Here is a 5,905-nt window from a genome sequence, read left to right on the forward strand (position 1 = left end):
TTCTGCAACAATGAATGACTAATGCTGGGCCATAATGGATTAGTATACAAAAGGAGGATAAAATATAGTGAGTCACTATTAAGAAATCTCCTGTGCTTAAACTCTCTTCTGAAAGAAGTACCCAATTCAGTGCAATAAATACAGTAGTTTGTCTTCTGATGAACATGTGTGACAGAGTGCTGAGAGCCAGTAGTCGACCCAGCACTCTGATCATTTACATTAACTAACTCCACCAGGAAAGGACTGATGGGGAGGGAAGTATTTAATTGCCTATGCAGAGTGGGGACTGATAAGCTAAGGAGTTAATTATCCCACCAGCTGGAGAGGCTAGTTAAAAGCACAGGAAGGAAGCATAAAGAAGGGAAGATTAGTAGAGCCCAGAAGAAGACAGGCCCCAGGGTGGTGGGAGTGCCTCTTTTCTATAGAGGCAGGTTTGAGGATTAGGAAAATCTGTAAATAGACTTCCTGCCTAGGATTGTGATAGTGTTTTGGTGAAGGTAATAAATAAAACTCTAGAGGTAACCACCCAAAAGGCTGTTTGTGAGGGATCTCAGGACAGGAAAGGAGCCAGTCCTGTTACAATATACAGGGCCTTCTTTTGCTACCAGGGAAAGAAAATCTCCCATTGGTTTCTTAGAGAACAGGGGTAAACCCAAATAGAGTAAAACAGTAGTTTGGTAGCTTTACTGTAAAACAGATTAAAAGGTTAAAAAGATAATTAATAATTGTTCTGGGTTGCAAAACTAGTTTGCATAACTTGATAGGAAAAGGAAGAAGTGATAAGTTACAGAAAAAGGATAACTTAAGAAAAAGCAGTGTGAAGAAGAGGGTAAATACTTTTTTGTTTTGTTTTTAAATAAAGGAAAAAATTGTAATACAAAGAGAGCATTCATATGTAGGAATCAAATATTTAATTTATATCAAAATGCTATAAAACTATACTTAATCTAAGTATAATTTCAGAGTGGAGAAATCTGAAACTGGGTAATACCCAGTACTAAAAAAATTGGTCATGAAACCTATGAAGAAAAAATAAACTGGGAGGGGGAAAGCCAGGATGAGCCAATGACACAGAAAGGCTTTTGATATTATTTTTTCTAAAGGAGACTTTGAAAGTAAAGATGGCTGATTTCATTATTTTACTTTGCTGCTTTTATCTACTTACTTCAACTAAAACCAAAGAAAGTTAGTTCTGCAGACCTGAGTCTTAATAGTAACGTTATTGTTCCCGACTAAAAATATCACTAGCTGGTAGGCATGGACATTCTCTATAATAAAAACAATAACTTTCTGGCTACAGGGATTCAGCTGATGGTTGATAGAATTCTCGTTTAGATGTTCAGCTTCAGTTTACTTGATCGTTTTAAAATGTAATTTGGTATATTGAAGGGTTTTTTGCAGTTTATTCTAAGAGCTGTGGAAAACAAAGGCCAAAAAAGTGTTGTTTGTATCAGAAGTAAAGCTGGCTGAAAATTTTCAAAAGAAATTTCCCTGTCAGAAAATGGGGTTTTGAAAAAGTTGAAATTTTCTGTATGAAAAGACACATTTCAGTGGAATTTTCCTTTGGGAAAATTGCAACAAAATATTTGTTGTTTGGGTTGACCTTAATTTTTGTGAGATCAGCTAAAACCACCACCTCCTGTGGAAAATAGTGTCAATATAGGTGACAGGCTGCAAGGAGCAGCCAATCAGGGCCCATCAGACCCATATAAAAAGAGTTGTAGGGTCAGACACACTCAGTTGCTGCAGGGAGACCAAGGGAAAGCACTGGGTTCTTAGAGGGCTGCAGGAAGGTAGCACCTCAGACAGGGCAGCTGCTAGCAGGGACCAGGGGTGCTAGAGTGAGAGCTCCTGGCTGGCAGCTGGGACTTGTAGGCTCAAGGCCCTGAGAAGTGGCCCAGGGAATTGAAGCAGCACTGCTGAGAAGTTAAGGTGAGGCAGCAGGAGGCTGTTAGCTACAGGGTCCCTGGGCTGGAACCTGGAGTAAGGGTGGTTCCAGGTCTCCCTCCCCTCTCCCCCCCCCCCCCCACTAGAGAAGTAGCTAGACTCTAGAACTGAGATCTTCCCCTCTCCCCCGAAAGGGGGAAAACACACAGTGACACGGCCGGAGGGCCGAGTCATGAAGAGCATGCTGCAGTACTTGGACTGAGGTGGGTCTGCAGGTGGTGATGTCGATGGGCGAGGCACCACCAGGAGAGGGTGCACAGGCATGCAGAGCTAATCCCTGTGATGGCCAGCAGGAGGTGCTACAGTGGTGAGTGAAACCCTTGACACCATGGAATAGGTACTGAAGATTTATAGCTTCATGCAACAGAAAACCCGTCCCCTCTATGATGCATAGGTCTCTTTGCAAAGGGTTCCCTGTTCTTTACAAACAACTCTTCTCTCAGACATGACAAATTCACTACACAAATAAATTGCTTAGAGGATAGTTGTCCATAAAGGGTAACGGGTAAGGTCTCAATTGAAAGCTTGCAATTTATTGATGTTCATACCCATACACACATCATGCCCTGGTTAATATTTAAGAAATAATGTAACTATATTGAAGTTTATGCCCTTAAGGCTAAAAGGAGTCACCAGCAGATAGGTTTATTCATGCGGGAGGGAGTTGCCTCCCTTCCCTGGCTAGCTGATGATGTAATACAAGGCTCAACTGTCTACCGTTATCCCATCACAGAACAGTCAATGGAAAACCATCAAAGACAACTGCAAACAATCAAAACCACTTGAAGGTAAAAAAGGAACATTACAACAGACTGTGAAGAGGTTCTCCAAAGCTGAAGTGTCAGTAAGCACTTATTAAAAGATGTTATAGGAATAAGGAAAGGGAGTTTTTAAACTTCTTTTCCTTTCCATGGTGCCTGTAAAGCCAGTGATACATCTGTTTTTATCACCAGCTGCTGCTGTCGTGGCCTTGAGGTGCCCCCTCCCTCCTCTACAGCCACAGAATGCCTGCCCCTGATGAGGAGAAAGAAGAGGACTTGGGCAGGGGTGGGGGGGAAGGACATATGCAGTACTGCATCAGACCATGAACAAAGGGCCTGGAGGGCCAACATGGCTGACAGCCTGGACAAGCAAAGAGCAGACAGGAGAAAAGGAGAGGGAAATTCCCCAGGACATAATGGATCTTCTCGGGCTGCAGACCATGTTTGACCTACATTTCCAAAAATCCTTGACTCCCCACCATTTACAGTACTCAGAGAACTCAGTAGCAGCCCCCAGCTGACATCAGGGGCCACATTCTTTTCACTACTCCTCCAGCAAGGAAAAGCACTGCTTCACGTACACTAACCTGTGAAAACCACAGTTGCTGTGTGTGTGTAGCTACAACAGACTGTAGTCTTGTGCATTGAAACAGACAAAAACATTTGCTGCCTTTCCAATTTTAAAGTTCTGTTCCATTCACCTTTTATGTTGCTTTGCAAGTTGGTTTTCTTCACTGTTTTTGCTGCTCAAGGCACAGTCCTTGTAAATGTACAGCAAGCACCCTAGAACTCATAGGTTCAGGAAAACAGCCATACTTAGAAATTGTGTAGTTCTTGTTGTACAAGGCCCAGAGAACTGTCCAGCACAGAACACTCATGTGGCTGACTGGTAAAGTGCTCTTACAAAGCCTCTCTCAACTGCATAACTCCACACTGCCCTCTTCTAATGGCCCTTCAAAGTCAGCAGACATACATTCCACTTCTACCTTCCATCCCAGTGTTCACTTTCCCCCTTTGCCTCATAGGTATTATGCAGGGCACAACAGGCAGCTATAACCATGGGGGTATTTAACTCACTAGATTGGATCTCAGTGAGAAAATAACTCCAGTGTCTCTTCATTCAACAGTCATTCTGCAGCTGCTTAGCTTCAAGTTTAAACTTTCCTTGGTGCTGTCCAGATAGCCAGTGTATGGCTTCATGAGCTAAGGTAGTAAGGGGTAGGCTGGGTCCCCCACAATCAGTACTGGCATTTCACCAGTTGTAAGCGACCCCTTGGGAAAGAATGTCCCTGCTTGTAGCTTGCTGAACAGTCCTGTGTTCTTAAAGATGCAAGCATCGTGCACGTTCCATGGCCAGCCCACATTGATATCAGTGAAGCGTCTCCACTGATCCACCAGCGCTTTTACCCATTGCCCATTGTTATGTAACTTCCCCTGGGGGAGGCTAGCTCATTGTCCTGCCTCTTCCACACACAGCCCTGCCCACACTGCACCCCTGCTCTGCCCCAGACCCCACCCACTGCTGACTTGCCACTCATCTCTTCACCTCCCCCGTGAGGTTCTCCCCTCCGCTTACCACCTCCCCCCACTCGCCTGCCACTCGCCCACCTGCTGCTCACCTCCTCCCCCCCCCTGCCTGCCACAAGACCCCCCCACACACACACACCAGCTGTGCAGCTGGCTCACCACTTGCCTCCTCACCCTGCTGCTGCCCATCTCTCTCCCCCCCCACACACACCCCAAGACACCACCTCCCCTTTTCACCTTAAAGCACTAATAATATTCCCCCAGGGTACTGAACAGGCAACAGGTGTAGCTCAATTGCCAGCTGGATTCTCCCCTGCATGGCAGGGAGTTTGGTGTATACTGTATAGAGAGGGATGAAAAGCTAGGCTCTCTCTGCCAAACTGAAGCCTAATCTCTCCTTTTGAAAAGTGTTTGTCATTGGCCGCCTGCATTAAGGCAGTAGTTTAATAATATTTCTTACACAGAATTCTCTGCCAGACTTGTTTACTTAAACTGGGTTTGAATAAAATGGCTAGATCAAGAAATAAACTCACTGGCTGTGTCAGCTCCTCCTTGAGCCGGGTTTGCAGTTCCTTCTGCTGGGTACAGAGGATAACTGAAGGGGTGTCATTTGGAAACTGTTTTTAACCCCAATAACACATTTTCCTACAATACAAAATCCAGCTGAATGGGCCCAAGAGCTTCCTGGGCGTTGGCAAATGTCTGTTAAATGGCTTCATTACCACTGTAATGGCTCTTTAACAGTTTCAGTGATCTGCTACTAGGTCTCTGGGAGGCTTTTTCACTGTGTAAAGTTACTCAGGGATCCCCTCTGCTTGCCTCCTCACTCCCTGCATCTGCCACTGACTCCCTGCTCGCATCCACACACACCCCGTGCCCCACATGGATAGGGGGTGAGGAGGAGGGACACAGCTGGCAGCTGCGGGGACCTCTGAAGGGGGTGGAGGAGAGGAAAGGAGGAAGACTTACCCCAGGCAGAAGCCGTGGGAGCCTCGGGGAAGGGTCAGAGCAAGGAGGGGAAGGGGGAGGGGGCATCATGGCCCAGGTGTCAGGTGGCAGGGACAGCTGCACTAGGGGAAGCAAAGCCTCCCCTTACCTATTATACCTGCTGCCCATGTACATAACCATAGAAAAACCGCCTTTTCTGTAGCTGTACTCTGAGGCAAGATAGGTTGGTGCCAAAATAGGGAAATATATGCTCTCTCTCATCCCGCTGCAGTTCTAGTGCCCCATCCACTCTGTCCTACACATTGCCAAGAGTCACAATCTTAAGTAGCAGATGACTGATGTCCCTACACATTTGAAAGACATCAGTCCCCATTGTGGATCTTCCAACTCCAAAATGATTTTCCACTGACTGGTACTGATCTGGAGTTGCAAGCTTCCAGATTATGATTGCCACTGATACTCCACTATCTCTATCAGCTCTCATTCTGGTGTCCCTGCACGGGATGGCTGAGGTGAGCTCGGCACACAGATCCAGGAATGTGACCTTTCACATCTGAAAGTTCTGCAGCCACTGCTCCTCATCCCAAACCTGCATTACGATGAAAGCTCACCAGTCAGTGCTCATTTCTTGGGCCCAAAAGCACCACTCCACCGTCTGCAGCTGCCGTATGAAGACCACCAAAACCCTTGAAGTGTTTTTTGCTATGTCCCTCAGTAAATTG

At 45.9% G+C, this 5,905-nt stretch overlaps 1 long non-coding RNA gene across 2 annotated transcripts; it reads left to right on the forward strand.

Moving 5' to 3' along the window:
* The first annotated feature begins 381 nt into the window (after positions 1-381).
* LOC135979635 (uncharacterized) lies at positions 382-4,881 on the forward strand. 2 transcript variants are annotated; one of them, XR_010596905.1, is made up of 3 exons: positions 382-2,254; positions 2,681-2,791; positions 2,901-4,881. It is a non-coding gene; the product is annotated as an uncharacterized LOC135979635 (long non-coding RNA). The 2 variants fall into 2 exon arrangements; XR_010596904.1 differs by having other exon boundaries at positions 2,681-2,787; positions 2,901-4,849.
* The last annotated feature ends 1,024 nt before the right edge of the window (positions 4,882-5,905 follow it).

This window comes from Chrysemys picta, unplaced genomic scaffold, assembly GCF_011386835.1.
Source record: "Chrysemys picta bellii isolate R12L10 unplaced genomic scaffold, ASM1138683v2 scaf1067, whole genome shotgun sequence".
Lineage (NCBI taxonomy): Eukaryota > Metazoa > Chordata > Testudines > Emydidae > Chrysemys > Chrysemys picta.